This window comes from Astatotilapia calliptera, chromosome 11, assembly GCF_964374335.1.
Source record: "Astatotilapia calliptera chromosome 11, fAstCal68.1, whole genome shotgun sequence".
NCBI classification, from domain to species: domain Eukaryota; kingdom Metazoa; phylum Chordata; class Actinopteri; order Cichliformes; family Cichlidae; genus Astatotilapia; species Astatotilapia calliptera.
Genome location: NC_137432.1, coordinates 31,658,204 through 31,675,481, shown reverse-complemented (window position 1 = coordinate 31,675,481; position 17,278 = coordinate 31,658,204).

Genomic DNA, 17,278 nt, shown 5'->3' with positions numbered 1-17,278 from the left:
TGGAGAAAAATACAGATAATACATTGTAAGTTTTAGAAGGTACTTTATCTGAGGTGAATACAAGACATAAGAGGATGCTCAAATGGACTCAAATATAAAACAAGGCCCCACTTGGAGCACCATTAGGGCTGCTTACATGATGTTATATTTAGAATCCATTGCCGTACTCAGTGCTTGAAAAGCTGGGAGCAAAAGGTTTTTCATCCACTCAGTTTCCTTCAGCAGAAAGAAATGTCAAATTAATGGCACCATCAGAGAAGTTTCATCAATGAGGACATGCTCAAGTTTCTTTGTTCAGAATAATATTAAAAGAATATTTATAACAGAAGATAATGTTCATATAAGCAGCCACGTCTCTCACTTTGCTATTCTATAGGTGATAAAAAAAAGACTGATGGAAATATTTGTCTTCTTCCTCAGTCTGCCTGTTGATAAAAGCTGGGTGAGGCCATGAAGTTCTGGGCTCATTACTGTTGATAAATAACAGAGTAATAAAGCAAAGAGGCTGCGCGATACACAAACACAAAGTGACAAAGTGGACTTTACATATGGAGCCAGACACCCTGTCTCCGTACAGCTCTGTCATTTCTACTGTGTGTAACTCTGTTCATTACCTGTTTGTAATTGGGGTGGGGGGGTCAGGGTGTGGCTGTGTGTGTTCTCACTTAAGTGTGTGTGTCCCTCCATGTGTGTGTATGTGCAAAAGATTAGAATCAATTTGGACCCTCAGCTGTTTCACCCTCCTTCCCACCCATCTTCTCCATGCCTCTGTCTGTGTGTCTGTCTGTCACCTTGTTACCTTGTTATTGCAGTGCTGGTGGGTCCCTTTGGTCACTGTGTGTGGGTCAGTTTGGTCAAAGTGTGTATGATGTGTTTGCAGAGTGTGTGGTAGATTGGAGGTAGGGGTGAGGGGATGGGGTTGGTCAAGCAGAAATCCCTAATAAAAGTTCAGCCTTACTTGTTTCATTTACTCATTTGAATTACCATTAAAAGTCAGATTCTGGCGATTTTGGGGGAATTTGATCATTGACCTTTCTGTCTGAAATAAAATAGAGCCCTTTGTAGTCTTGAAAATAGCTAGTAATAGTTTAGATCTATTTAGGTTTACAAATGAAAGAGTCAAATAAAAAGAACATAGCAAAAGTTCCACCTACCTTTCTCGAACCATTCCTGCATCCACTTCTCCACTACTGATCTGTTATCACAGTCTATGGTCCACACAGTTTCTATTTAACAGAAACTGCTATGTTTTTTAAATATTCCCCCCAAAAAAACGTTATTTAGTTTTTAGTTGCACATTTTGAATGCTTTGTAGGTATTGGGGAGGATACGGGAATTTTGCTGATAAATCTGGGGTAAAACAATTATAATTGCATGTATATTTTTTAACCATGCCCCCTACTTTTTTGATATTTTTGTCAATATTTAATATTGATATTTTGGATTGTTTTCATCCAATAGTCCATTAACTAGGATTTAGTTTTTTTGATTGCCACCTCATTCAGTCCATGTAGTAGGTCAGCATCTTTTCCGAGGCACTAAAACTGTGAGAATGTGTCATCAGTGTTAGTGTGTGAGAGAGTGTAACTGCTGTACGTGTAGCAAAAAAATCAAAGGACTGAATGTTAGTAAGTGAATAGTGAAATATGGCTTCTAGTGTTAAGTGCTTTGAGAAGACTAGAAAATCCAAATGACCCAAAGAAACTACAGAACCGGATTTCTTGGTGAGGTCGGAAGTGGCACAGTCTATCACTGTGCCATTGAGAGCATCCTCACTGGATGCATCACCACCTGGTACAACAGCACCGCCTACAACTGCAAAGCTCTCCAGCGAGTAGTGCGGTGCTCTGAACGGATAATTGGAGGTGAGCTTCCCTCCCTCCAAGACATCTACAGGAAGCAGTGCCTGAGGAAAGCGGGGAGGATCATCAAGGACTCCAGTCACCCCAGCCATAAACTGTTCAGACTGCTTCCATCAGGAAGGAGGTTCTGCAGCATCCGGTCCCGTACCAGCAGACTGAGAGACAGCTTTTTCCATCAGGCCATCAGACTGCTGAACACGTCATAGACACCTCAGCTTCACTACTGGAACTTCAACATTATGCACTCCATACTGTACAGTAATGCCACTGTTTTGCACATGTCTCACTCTGTATATTTTATTTTATTTATTTTAAATATTCTACTTATTGTTTACTTTATTTAATTTGTAAAATATGTGTACACACACACACACACGTAGAAAAATATTTAGTATACACATCCAGAAATGCATATACTATTATATATTGTACATATATTTATTAGTTTCAGATGTAGCCATTCTTGTATTTTGCTTGTTTACATTATTGTATTTTGCACAACTCTGTTGCTTGTGAAGCTCGCACACAAGAATTTCACTCACATGTGCTGTATCAATGTACCTGCACATGTGATGTGACAATAAAAGTGATTTGATTTGATTTGAAGTGAGTCAGAGCTGCCACACAAACACACTCTATAAACAAACACAATATGTTACAACTACTGAAATCTGTACCGCCTGCACGTTACACACATAGAATGAAAAAATACAGACATGATCTCACTTGTTCAAAACTGTAGTAGAGGGAAAATGTTGCTGCACAAGATACTGATCACTGAATAGTCCCCACTTACATGCATAAAATAACGCACGGTATAAATCTGTGTGTGAATGCGTAAATGTAGCTTTTAGTAAAAAACGCTTTGAGTCCTCTGTTAGACCAGGAAAAGTCTACAAAAGTATCAGTGCCTGCGGATGTCAGTAACAATTCTTTGTTTTCTGTGTTCTGTCACTTCAGGAGAAAAGCAGGCTGATGGATGAATAAACTGTTGAGTGAAGAGGCTATAACATGGATTAACAACACCTTACTTGTGATGAAAAGCACCATAATGAAGCACAATGCGGAAGTGGCTCAATCTCTAAAAAGATTTGTCACGTATGTATCACAACATACTTTTTCTGTAGCAGAATGGATATACAGCCTTGCTCAATGGCGCATTAAAGGGAGCTTTTCTGGATGGTAGGACTTGAACCCTTTATCAGTAGCCCTGACTGCCTATATAAGACTGAAGGTATGCATGTGAGTCATACCCCTAGACTAACGGGCCTTGTTTTAAAGCATAGTTTAGACAGGGTATCCAGCTAACATAAAGAGATTGACTATGGTCTATGTTGAGTAGATTTAATAAATATATGTATATATAAATATGTACATATATATGACGCTCATCTCTGGTAACAAGGCCACTGCATGCCTCTCACTAAAGGTTAAAGGTAAGAGCTTACCAGGTTTGCTCAACAGGGCTGATACGAGCAGTAAGGAGGGCTTCACGAGAATAAAACTCTTCCCTTGTTAGCTGTGTGTTTGTGGTGGTTCGTGGTGACCTGGTGACATATTTTATCAGGGTGTTGCAGGACCGGCCCTTGGCCTCCATACTTTCTATTTCACAAACTCTCTATCTGTCTGTGTGAGTGTGTGAGTGTAAACAGTGCTCACCTTGTTCCGAGACCATAAAGCTGCTGTGTTTTATCAGTGATGGATTGCTCGGGCCTCAACCGCGACTTTAGCAGCTTCCATATCTCCAGGTCCTAACTGCTGAGCATGTGCGTGCGTGCTTGTGCGCACATGCGTGAGGAGCGTGTGTTCGCTGATGAGCCGATGACTACTCGCGGTTGTTTGGTCGGCTGCATGACTCTGTGTTGTTTTGTCGAAAGCCTGCACTACCTGTGCTGATATTTTGATGGTGTCTGTCACATGCCCAGTTGTGTTGGTCTTTTTATGTGTCTGCATATAAACCTGTGTATCTGTTTGTGCATGCCTCAGTGCGTGTGTGCAGCAGTTTTGTGAGCTGGCATAGGTATGTGGGTTTGTGTGTATGTCACTCTGTGTCAGTGTGCATGTGTGTGATGCAGGTTAATGATTGCATGGTTTGGTGTATGTGTGGCTTCCTGTGGGTTTAAACCTAGTGATGATGGAGAGAGCTGGGGTTACACCGGGACATGCAGACTCTCACACAAAAATACATGCTCACAGCAGAGTAACAAAGTGAAACTGAAGTGAACTTTTCCTCTAATAGCTGTTCTCTGAACTCAGAGGTCAGATTTTCCACTAACTGCACTGTCTTCTCAAAGTGTTACAACAGAAGGCAAGGATGTGTGGTTTTATTTCTCAAATAACACTATGAAAAGGCTAAGGCAAACCATGTGTTTTCATTCTCAGCCATCTGAGACAAAAAATAAGGTCTTAAATATATTGTTGGTGTCTTTAAAAATTGCTTTAAGAGAAGTTAAATGGTCTGTACTTACATAGCACTCAAAGCCATTAATTGCTGCAACTCTCATTCACACAAGCACTTTTTTCTTCACCTAAGCGCATTGCCTAACACTCATACTGCAGTAAATGCAGTAGAGGAAACTCATGATGAATTATTGTTGGTCTTGCCTAACAATACTTCAATACGCAGACTAAGGAAGCCAGGGATCGAACCGCCAGTCTTATGATTAGCAAATGACCCGGTCTACCTACTGAGCCCCAGCTAATAGTGAATTTGTAGGAGAATGTTTTAAGCCATGGCTGAATCCACAATAAACTCTACTGCGTGTGCTCTTGGTAATAAAGTAAAATGTCACCCACATCCACTGTGTTGGTCACTGATATTTTTTTAAAAACAGTCTAGGTTGTTAGACCCTTTTTTAAATGGCCTCTTTTTAGGCTTTGTTTAATTTTTTAACAGTTGATTCAAGATAGGAGCCTTAACTTAGTAGGATTTGGTGAAGAAACCAGGATAATCACACAGACAACAAGCAAACTTCATATGAAAGAGTCGTGCCCAACTTCAAACTCACGACCATCCTGCTGTGAGGACACACTTCAATCTACTGAGCCACTGCACTGCCTTGGTTCATGGTCAATATGAAAAATACAAAAAATGACCAAACCTTACGCATCTATGTTATGATAGGAACATTTCTTAACCAGTTTTGACGATACCGGTTTAATTTAATCAAGCCAAACTGCTCAAAATAACAAGATTATGCAAAGTTTCCAATCAAATAAGGTAACACAGACTGGTTGCCTGTATGTATACAGGGATCATGTTTACTGCTGTGTGTAATCATTTCCTGAAAGAGCACTCTGAGCTTAGAAAAACCCCACCTGAAAGATTTCAAATCCTAGCCGTGGTGCTGAGGTTCATATTGTGAGGTTGGTAATTCACAAATGTGTGAATTTGCTTTGATCAAAGTGATACAAAACTTTTAAACTAAACAGAGAAAGTAGAGATAGCTTTATAGGCATGTATTTTAACTGCAATTTTCAGCTAGACTTTAACAAATCAAACAAAGCTCCCATCATCATGAACAGATCATGCAGCCTCATGCTTGACCTGTAATCAAGAAGGCAAAATTTTGAAGTCTTTGTTGTTTCATTTAGATTTCAAAAAGTGGGTGGAAAATTTCAGCCCAGGTTTGACAATAGAAAAAAAAGTGCTTTAATCTGTGTCTGAATACATCTTTTATAGTAAATGTAATACCTGAGTAATGCCATACAAGTGTGCTTGTCTGGAGCCAGTCTAACACACCTGTTTGCCTTGTCATGGATGACTGCTTTCTTAAGAATGAGCAGGCACAGATTACCTCACACACATGGATAATAAACACCAAGACAAATTAGTGTTTATTGCTCACTTCATCCCAACTATGGTTATTTGAATTTGTCTTTTTTCCCCCTTCAGCTCATTCTCTCGCACTCACTCACAGTTTGTCAGCTGTTGTAAATCCATCAGTCTTGCCTCCCACCGTGCGTATCTTATCATGTGACTTGCTAGTTTAACCAAATATTGGTGAACGAAAAGGCAGTCAGTCCACTGTGTGACTATGTCTAACACAGCAGTTATTCACCACCGTGACAGTGGGTATGTGTATGTCACAAGAGCTGCGGTTTTCACCTTTACCTGATTGGCTGTGCTTGTTTGTCACTTTTGCTATCTGCAGTACGGGGTATCTTTGTTTTGCACTTATCTCTTTCGCCTGGCCTATCGTGAGACACATCCTGCGGTGGTGCTCCAAGTGTGTGAGTGTGTTTGTGTGTGTGAGTGTGTATGCCAGGGGGGTAATTACAGGCTCAGTGTAAGGCCCGGACAAATTACAGAGGATCACACACAGACTCACACACACATACATACATACAAACTCTATGTTGCTACCTCTACCTCTCTTTTTCTCTCCACCCTTTCAACCTCTTGCTTAACACTAAGAGCTCAGTCAGGTCAGACCATAACAAAATACACTCGTCACACGCACACGGACGTAGAGACACACACCCACTGCTCCTCTCGAGTTAAGAAACACTGCCACAGAAAAATATCCCTGGCAAGTCATTTAGTCTTGTAATGACTCATAAAATCTTATTTTCTGCTAACCAAAGTGAAAATGTTCAAGCATGTTAAGGTTATTTAATTTGTTTCCAATGTAGATTTCCTTTATTATTTTCTGAATCCATTTTAAATGACTCGGCACGCTACAAAAGGCTGCAATCACGTTTTTTCTGTCGAGAACAGGAAATGTCTATTTATTTATGATAATACTAATTTTGATAATAAAACATAATAACAGCCTGGATGAGGTTTGTCGAGTGGAGACTAGCCTGCAAAATTGCAGAGGTTTTTAAAATCTAAAATCTAAGATCTAGCATCCATGTCCACAGAATACTGCAGTACTTGATCACTTAGTCTAGTTTTTTTAAGTAATATTTAAAAAGTTCCAGTTAATGCTTGAAAGCCAACTGACCATAACCATGAACACGGTGAGTAAGCTATCCCCCGAGGCTACACAGTTACTAAGAGATTATTTGTTGTTTTTAAAGTGAGAGAGTGTGGACTGTCTCCTCTATCCCTGCTCATCATAGGTCAGAGGTCAGATAAGGACTGTCTGCTGGGAAATGGAGTTGGGGGAGGTAGCAGGGGACGAGGAATCACCTGATGACAGGTCGGTAGGAAGAGGAAGATAGGAGGAAGTAGTCAGTGTAAGCACGCTACTGGTGTTGAAAGGTGTCTTAAGGTTGATGTGAGATAAGTGAAACTGTACATTAGCGAGTTACTAAAAATCTGTGTCATCTCCCCAAACGAAAACCAAATAAACATAATACAATGCACAAATAAGTGTTGAATGACAACAGCATATCTTTTTAGACTTTATACCCAAAGTGAGAGTCAATCTGTGAGAGGACTAATTCGTTTTGTTTGTATTTCCTGTGATTTTATTTATGTAATCCATGCAGCACTTTGTCTTGGTTTTCAGATGATTAACTTAACGTCAGCTGAGACCAGAGATGTCGGAGGTGTCCACCTTTTCACCTGTCTGCCAAATCATGGGGCATTGAATGTGATTGATTTTCTTAGGCTTAACAACTTAATTTTGTCAGTTGGTAACATTAACACTTCAGGGTTCCTTGAAAGCCATAATCAATACTGTCTTAATTATCAAGAGCCCAAGATTACAGGCCACAAGGTTTATATTGTTCCAGTGATATCTAAATGGTCACAATAACCAGTACATAGAGTAAAAAATTTTATGACCTTCACATGGGATATTCCAGTTTGGCTCTGTGGGACTATCCTGCAGGATTGAGTGATATTAAAAGTGTGACTACAGCTGTACTGTATGAATTACATCCTTCATTTTCGAAGCACATGAACTAGACACATTAGTGGCAGGATTTATTAAAAAATGCTCTCTGGCATGAGTAATCACTCATGAAAGCTCTTCTTGACCCTTTAACTTTTCAAAGCGTGTGCTTAAACATTATAGACGAGGTCATGTCAGGGTCCAGGAGCGACAGCAGTTGCAGTTTGGTTTTTTGCACCATGTGACAGATAACACGGAAAAGAAACTCTGCACCGCTTTTTTCCATCACGTCATCTGCTCGCAGACCCATTTCTGTCCCTTTGTTCATCACCACCCTTTCAGCACCAACTGCCTTTCTTCCATATTTTCATTTTTCCAGACTACAAAATAATCATCTTGATATCTGAGCAGGTTTTTGACAAAGGACATTGGATGTGTTAGTAAAAGCTGTGACAGTGTGACCTTCTTGTTTCCAGCTTGTTTAAACAGCAAACTGGTTGTTTATTTATTTGTGAACCCATATGATCAGAGTGGAATTTAATAGAAAATAAATTTAACCTGATGATAGCTGGTAAGTAAATAATCGAGAATACCATAAGTCAAAACTTTCTGGTGTTGATCCCCCCCAAAAAAACTCACATTTCCGATTAAACTAAAAACCTGAACAGGAAATATTTAGTAGAACATTGTTTCTCTTCCCCTTTCCATGCCTCATCAGACATTATAAAGTACAGTGAGTCTGTAAAACATGTTGCTCTTTAAAGGTATGTGCTAATAGGAGCTATTACACTCACTCTTCTCCTCCCCGCCCTTTTATTCGCACTCTCTTCTCTTCCCTTCACCCCACCTCCTGTCTTTCTCTTTTTCTCCTCCCTGTCCTTTTTCGTGTCTCTAATTAGGAGTGTGTTAAACTCTGTGAACAGCGTTCAGGAATGCCCAGGCAAGCTCGTAAAGATGACATCAAACTCCTGTAGATGCTGACAAAGAGGTTCAACCTCCCTCCACATACAGTGTAGGATGATGAATATATAGGTGAAGGTGGGAACTGACACAGAGATGGAGAAAGTAATGAGAAACTATCTTTGTGTAGGTTAGTTTTCTATATGGAAATCTGGGGAGATATGAATTGTGTTGCAGTATCTGTATAAAATGCTAAAAGATGACACAACAGATGGACATTAAGTTATCAAGTTGTTCTCCTTCTTTTCTCAGGCATCTACTTGTTCCTTCACTTCCTCATCCCTCCTTTACGCCACTACTCCTTCACTCATTCCCTGTGTTACCTATCCTCTTCCTGCACCTCCATCTTTGAAGTATCTGCTCTGCCTCACTGTTCCCCTTCTGTCCTTTAATATGACTACACAGTGACTCAGGCATGGAAAAGAGAATATACAAGTGACGAAGGGAGGAAGAGCATTAGGTGGGAGTTGAAAAGAGGAAAAAGTGGAGAAGCAAAAGAGAGAACTAGGCTAAGGATGAAGAAGAGATAAAGGTACTGTGGGAGAGGAGGAGGAGAGAAGAAAAGAGAAATGAGTGGAGGAAGGGTAGAACGGGGTCAGAGCAGAGGCTGGGGGGTTGATGTGGGGTCAGCATGATGAAGCAGTAATGGAAGTGTGTGGTGGGGATCAGAAGATGTATGGCTGGTTGACAGAAGAGAAAAAGACAGAGGGAGATTGCAACGGAAGGTAGAGGGATAATGGTGTTGATGTGGGCGTGGTTTCTTTCGTGTGTTTGTGTGTGTCTTTGTGCTGCTCTGATTTCAGTTCCTGAACGACAAATTTCAATTTTAAAAAAGCTCTGTTGGGTTTTTTGAACATTTTTAGATATTTTTATTTGGAAAATACTATTTAATATTATATTATTTTGTATCACCTGTTTGCCCTGCTCTTAGACTTCCTGCTGTGTTCCATCTTGTCTGTAACTATATATGTATGTGCTTCCATCCATCCATCTCCCTAACTAATTAACCAGTTCAGGGATGCAGGAGCTTATCCCAGCTGTCTTCTCGCATGCAAGTTTAGGCTATCTTAGAAAATGAAGTGCTCCAAAACAATAAAAATATATTGGTTAAATCTTTTCCAGTTATATCATTTACACTACATTTTTTTAGGACAGAAATGTGAGGATTTGCTTCTTTTGTCTCGTTCACATTGTTCAAAATTTCATATCCTTGATTCTGGAAAGACGAACGCTTTGTTTGCTCAGTAATCTTAAGCAGTTTGTAGATCACCCACTTAAAAACTGGCATGTCCCTGTAATATGTCCTCCTTTGTTGCAACACAAATTCATTCTGCAGCCTGTAAACACTGGGGTTCATGTGGGTGTTTGTATTCCGAATAAAGGAACAACTGGTTCTCATGTGTGTGGATGTGACAGACTGAAGGAGGGAGAGGTGACCTCTGATTGGCCGGAGTGACTCAGAGGTGAGGTGAGAGGTCATGCAGGGGTTGTAGGGGGAGCATATCAACACCTTGTCCCGTATCTACCTTGCAGTTTACATATGTGTGTGTGTACGCGTGTGTGATTGATCCGTTCAACCCGGTGGCCATAGCTATAGATCCCAACGACCGGAGATGATTGTGTGCATGTCTTTATATGCGTGAGTGTGTGTGTGTGTGTGTTTGGGGAGGGGCTGAGGGATGATCCGTCTCCCATGGCGACAGGCAAGACCATGGACCCTTCCGCTTCCTCTAAATATTTACAAAGGACTGGCCAATCAGAACCAAGCAGAGACTGGCCACCAGCCACGGCATGCAGAAGTGCATCGGGCATGGGTCTTTATGTGTTTTTGTCTTTGTGTGAGTTTGGACTGATTGCACACTATTTCTCCATCACAATGGACTCACAAAGTTAAGGCACATCGGTTTTAAAACTTGACACTCACTTAAAAACTTTTTACAAATAGTATCAGACCAATCATTAGCTCTGGTACTCAGGCACATGTTCACACACATATATAAACAGACACAAACACATCATAAAAGGTTTCCTGCAACTTACAAGTGCACAGATTAACTCTTCTGAAAGTGCACTTGGTTTTTATCCAAACATGGAAGAACAGATTTCTCTCTCTGTCTCTCTTAAACTTTTTTATGTACCCACACCCACATGTGCGCACAGACACACACACACACAGAAAACATGTGTGTGCAGTGAAAGTCCTCTGCTTGCCTGTTTGAGTGAACAGTAAATGAATAAAATGTGTTTGACCCACTGAGAGGAAGTGGTTTTCCAGACTGCCTCAGCATGTTGGAAACAGCTGTTTGTGCGTGTGTTCATTGGTGCATGTGTGTGTTTGTGCATTCGTGTGCGTGGGTGTGTGCATGTGTGTTTTAGTGTGCTCCTGATCACCATGTTTTCATCCTGTGTGTGCTTGCAGCAGTCTGTGTACATGTTAAATGTGTTTCTATGTATACGCACGCATAGGCACATGCATTATGTCTTTTTCTCTCTTATATGGGAGTGTGTGCATGTGCCTTGCTGTGGGGGGGTCTGTTGACCACTTGAGAGGAAACCACAGGCCAGACAGAGCTGTGTGTCATCAGGCCAACCACCATGGAGCCGAAAATCCAGCTTCAGCCTGAAAAGAGATAAACACTTTGAAATACTGTGTGTGATGAACGCACGTGTGATCACTGTCAGCTTTTATGACACAGGGCCAAACAGCATCACCAAGTCTTTATTCTCCCATCAATATTTAATCATGTGTGTTGTAAATTAGTGGTGACAGCATTTTCAAAACATTCAAAACATCAGTTATGGTTTACCTCAATACCTTCATACCTTTTTTTGCCTTCATTTAAGAGTTTCCAAGTTTTCTGTGTTTCTCCCTTAGTTTCCTTCATCGTTCCTCTATCGTTCCTGTCCATCCTGGATTTGCCATTTTGATTGTAAGAAGAGTTTGGAGAGTTGGATTTATTTGGAAAAGAAATTAAAATTTTATATGTGTTTGGACTGCTGAGCAAGAAGAATACCGACATGGGTTTTTTGCAAGCTAAAGTTCAAACAAACTGAATGACTGGGTTAATTATAGAGGCAGTATTGTGAGCTGTACCACAGGACTCCAACTGACAATAAATAATTTTAAAATTGAACTGAATGAACAAAAAAATTCATTTAATTAAGGACATATTGCTTGGAATGTATTTAGTTTAGCAGCAAAAAGGATTTTGATGATAACGTCATCAATGTGACTGATCCATTGATAACTAAGCTGCTATTTTTTCCTCCTCTTCATCCTCCTCCTCATCTTCTTCCTCGTTTTCCTCTTTTTCTCTGTTTCTTTATGTGGGTTTTACTTCCGTCGTGCCCATGAGCTGAATCTTCTGATCTTTACATGAAACAGATCAGGCTGTCCCTCACAAACACACACACACACACACACACACACACAGAACATGGACACACACTCTTTCACCTCATCAAAGTGGTGGAAGTGTGTGTGGGACGATGGGCTTGATGGAAAGGTGGGGGGCTCGGAAGTGTTTTAGTGTGTGCACTCATTGGGGGTGGCATACACACATGGTCGCATGGACACACACACAGCTACACAGCTGGGACATATCAGTGTTTACTCTCTCCTGTCTCACTGTACTTAAACTTACCTCCTCTTTCCACTCTCTCTGTCCACACACATACAACCACCCAGCCAGATCGAGGGAAGCCTTTATCTGAGCCTGGCGCTAAGTTGTGAATGGTTTTGTGTGTGTGTGTGTGTGTGTGTGTGTGTGTGTGTGTGTGTGTGTGTGTGTGTGTGTGTGTGTGTGTGTGTGTGTGTGTGTGTGTGTGTTCCGGGGGTGCATGTATATGTTTAGCTTGGCAGGCTGCCAGGGAAATCGGACTGAAGCCAAACTTCTCCCTGGAATAGCAGCCACGTGCCAGAGCCTGCTGTGTTAGTGTCTATGTGCATGTGTGTGTTTCTATCTTGATATTTATGTTATAGATTGTCCCAACACATATGGCAAAACTCTTTTTTCTTCTTTACTTTCTAATATTGTCTTCATTTACATTTTATTGGTTTGTAACAACATAACCATACATTATATTTCCTTTAGTAAACCAATCTAATTGGAGCAAACTGATACTTTGACTCTAGCTTCCAGTTAGAGATGGTGAGGATGAACAACATCACACCTGCTACTGTCAGTTTTCCCAGTCAGTTTCACAGGGAGCATTTTTACGGACAACTGAGTTATTGTTCCACGTGCCAAAGGGAAACCCAAATATCTGTTACTGCTTAATAAACAATGCAATGGTCTTTCATTTTAGCTGGACACACAGATATTTTTTTTGTTAGTGTGCTTTTGTTCTTTTTTGTCATGCCTTGATTATGAGGTAATCATCTTTGGAATTATCTTTTGGGTGAACTGAAGCTGTAAAACTCATTGCATTAGGTGATGTTATTTGCACTACCCACTAGTACAATTATACTAAAGAAACAAATATACCTGAGGTAAATTTTTTCCATCATAATAATAGAGGATTTGTTTTAAATAATATCTGCAAGAAATTATTTTTTATGGTTATGTACAGGTGTACATGTAAACTGCCGATCTACTGGAATTTTCCCACATAAACATCTCTGGGGTGTAAAAGAATAGTCTGGAGGAGCGAAAATATCCAGTCACTGGCAGATTTCTGGGTCAAAAGGCCTTGTTGATTACAGAAGTTAGAGGAGGCTGGTCAGAGTGCTCTGAGCTGAGTGCACAGTAACTCAAATAACTACTTGTTATAACCAAGGTATGCAGAAGACCATCTCTGAACAACAAGTTGACCCTTGAAGCAGATAGGCTACAGCAGCAGAAGATCACACCTGCTACTGACTCGTGTCAGCTAAGAAACTGAGGCTACAATATGCATGGACTCGTCACAATTGGGCAAGAAAATATTGGAAAATGCTGCCTTGTCTTATGGTCTGATGAATCGCGATTGCTGCTATAAGAGTCAGATGTTAGAGTCAAAATTTGGTATAAAAAACATGAAAAAAATTTATCCATCTGTTCTGTTTCAGTTATTCATGCTAGTGGTGGTGTAATGGAGTCAGGGGAAATTTTCTGGCACACTTTGGGTCTCTAAGTACTAAATGTTTAAACACCACAGCCTGTTTGCCGCTGTTGAGCCTGTCCATCTCTTTATGACAAAAGTATACCCACCTTCTAATAGCTGCTCTCCCACAGGTTTTTTTGTTTTTTTGTTAATCTGCAAAAGCTAATAAAACCCCTCACAGTTATAAAGTGTGCATGTGAACTGCAACTGTAATTGCGCTGGTGTTTCCATGCCCACTTATATTCTTGTGTGATACTGCATCACATGAAACATTAGATGACCCCTGAGATTAGCAGCTTTGTGCAGAAAAAAATTCCATACATTTCTATTAAGTGGTACTGTTGGTGAAAATTAAGTTTGTAATGTTATTAACATAAAGAACAATGGCAACTATCCATTGGAGGGTGTCAGGCAGCTTCCAGATGTTGGATGATGCAACAGTTAAAACAATTTTCACTGTGCTGGATAGCTAGCCTGACCTAGAGCTTCCATCCAGCTGCTGAAACTGGCCTCTGGTGTGATTGGTTTCAAACCAGGGCAAAAACTCAACAGCCAAGTTTGATACAATAACAACCACATACTTTTTAAGAAGTGATGGTCGAGATTCAAGGGCTTTGTAACATTCTGGCTCCTGGTTGTGTGGACTGTATGAAGCCGTTTAGTGGAAGCATAGCTCTGGACCAGCTGCTTCATGAATGGTTCTACTAACAAAATAAACTGGTTCAATGCAGCCACAGTGTAAGTTTTAATCATGTTATGACACTTATCATGGTTTCTTTCGGGACCCACACTGCTATAAGCTTCGACTCTGGCCTTGAAAACCCCATTAACCTCACTGCATATTCTACAGCTGACATACATACACATGCAAAACATTACTTGCTATACAATAAAATCTCAAAATGACAACAGTGAAGCAATCAAAGCAGGGAAAGGCTGATATATAACAGTAATAAATGCATTTCACTTTTCAAGGCCAGCAGGTAACTGGATCGGTATTACCAGTTGCTGCCGTACAGGTTCCTGATAAGAAGCCACATACACTTACCCGAAACAGAACTGAACTAAACTTTTATCAGACCTCAATGGACTATGAACCAGTCAAAGGTAGCTCACAATCACACAGGCAATTACTGCTACTGTACTCGTGACCAGTTTTGAATTATTATGATGGGACATCCAGCTCTTGTCAGCATAGCTCTTGCAGGCTATTTTTGGAGAAGCCCCCCAGTGTCTTTTGGCCTAATTGCAAACTGAACACTATTAGAGTCTGTTTAATTTAGATGTAATTAATCAGGTTATTAGTCTGATTCTGATTCTAGCTGACAGCTGGAGCTGTGAGAGATACTGATTATTTTTATTGATTTTTTTAGTTAATGCGAGTGATATTAAAGCATTGAGTTTGGGCTAGGTGAGTTACTTGAGCTTATTTTGTCTGGGTACGGCTTTGTTCTAGAAGAGTGGAAGTAGAGACTTAAACCTTAATGCCTGGTGGTATTAAAGTCATTAGGTGACTCTGTCTACCAAACACAAAACAAGACTTCTGAATAATTGTACACATTTGAAGGAAGAAATGAGCTCATTTAGAACTTCAGCAACTAGACAAAGATGCCCCAAAGCGGGGTTATAGCATTCTTCAGATTTGGTTTGAGGGCTGGGTAAGTACCTGGTTAGAACCACATGGAGGAAGTCATTTCAGGGTATAACTTTTTTCCACTTCAAGGAGTTTGGGATTTTGTGTCAGACTATGTGGGGCATCTGAATGTTGCAAATTGGTTGTGTCGGATTAGATATCACTGGTTAGGTTTATATAGCCATCCTTAGAGGCAAGTCTTAGAGGTTAGTGAGAGGACACAGCATTTTAGAAATGCTCTGCTCACTCTGGGGTTAATGGCATCAAGCAGTTTAGTTTAGAGCCAGAAAGTTTGGCGCCAGAGAGGGTCCTGGCTGTAACTATGACTAGTTGTGTCATCACTGTCAGCATTTGGAGTTCCTTGTCTCTGTGGGGCATTTCTACCCAACTGGTCATCTTGGAGGGTCACAGCTAGGGTTGTGGCTGAGGTTAGAAAGAAGAAGGGGCCTGTGGGTCATCCTGGCTCCAGGTCCAGAGGGTAATGGTGGTGGTCAGTTCAGTGGAGAGGGGGCATTGATGCCTTCGGGCCTCAGCAGTGTCCAGGGGCCAGGCTACGGCCAGGTCAGCGGGTGATGGATGAGATTGAGCCTGGTTATGGCAGGTGTCCACCATTTCTGACCAGTCTAGCTTAATCAGCAGAGCCCTCTGACAAGAGAGTCCATTTAACCTCCTAATGACTGGTCATCAGTGTGAACACACACACAGACTCACACACAAATGCAGAGGGGGGCTACACTTAGCCAGTGTGAAATGAGGAAACGAAATAAAATGACTAAAATACAAAAATAGACACACAAAAATAAAAGCTGACACGAGCACACTTAAAGATCTCGTGCTGAACGAACACAAAGACATGAACACACACGTAATCATTGCTCCCCGCTGGTCTCCCATTCATCCCTTTATTGATTTCTTGTTCATGGACTTAGGAATGATTGACGCGCTGGTTGTTGCAACAGATAATGTAATTAAGACTTCACAGCTGAGTGCACTGACCTGCTGCAGGCTCTGACACATCTAATCTAGTCACTATTTACATTGCAACAGTGATTAGTTGCAATCAGTGAAGCAACAGTTATCAACTTCTAAATATCAAACGCTCAATAAATGTAAGCCCGTTTCCTAATTTGTAGTTGCGTCTGTGTTTAGATTTGAAAAATGTGTGTGTGTGTGTGTGTGTGTGTGTGTGTGTGTGTGTGTGTGTGTGTGTGTGTGTGTGTGTGTGTGTGTGTGTGTGTGTGTGTGTGTGTGTGTGTTGAGCTGCACATTTGTCACTTTAGCATACTCCATCCACAGTGACCCACTTTCTGTCAGCGTAGTCATTGTCTCAGATCATTCTGCTTGATTTAACAAAACAGTGTCCCTGCCCCATGTGTCTGTGTGTCACTAGGTTTGGAGTCAATTGTTGTGCGAAATTATACACTGCAATCACATTTTTTAACAACAAAAAGGTCAGCTGTACGGAAACATTTTTCTTCTGTTAATAATGTTTTGATATTTCTTTCCAAAGCAGCCAGTTTATTTGTTAGAGCACAAACAAGATTAATAGATCAGATCAGTCTCATAATGCAATTAATTTTTAAAACAATATGCAGCCCAGTCATAAAAGATTAAACGCTGGAATTGCTGGTTTTGTAATTGCATTTTTTCCCACTGATCATTACTCAGAAGAAAAAGTCCATTAATAGGACTTCCTTTTATCACCTTGTGAATCAGATAATAAAAAGGTTCAGCCACTTTGTCTCATTTCAGGTTTTAGCAGAAAAAAGATGCAGGGTGTGAACGAAGTGTCAACAGTTTTTCTCCCTCCTGTTAGGAAATGTGTGTGCCCAGGGTGATCACATTAGTGAAAGTAGAAAGTGTTAAGTGGACAGTTAAACTCTGAGGTGTGAGCACTAATTAACATAACATGTTAAGTGTAAAACTTGTGTATTGAGTGTTTGTTTTCATTT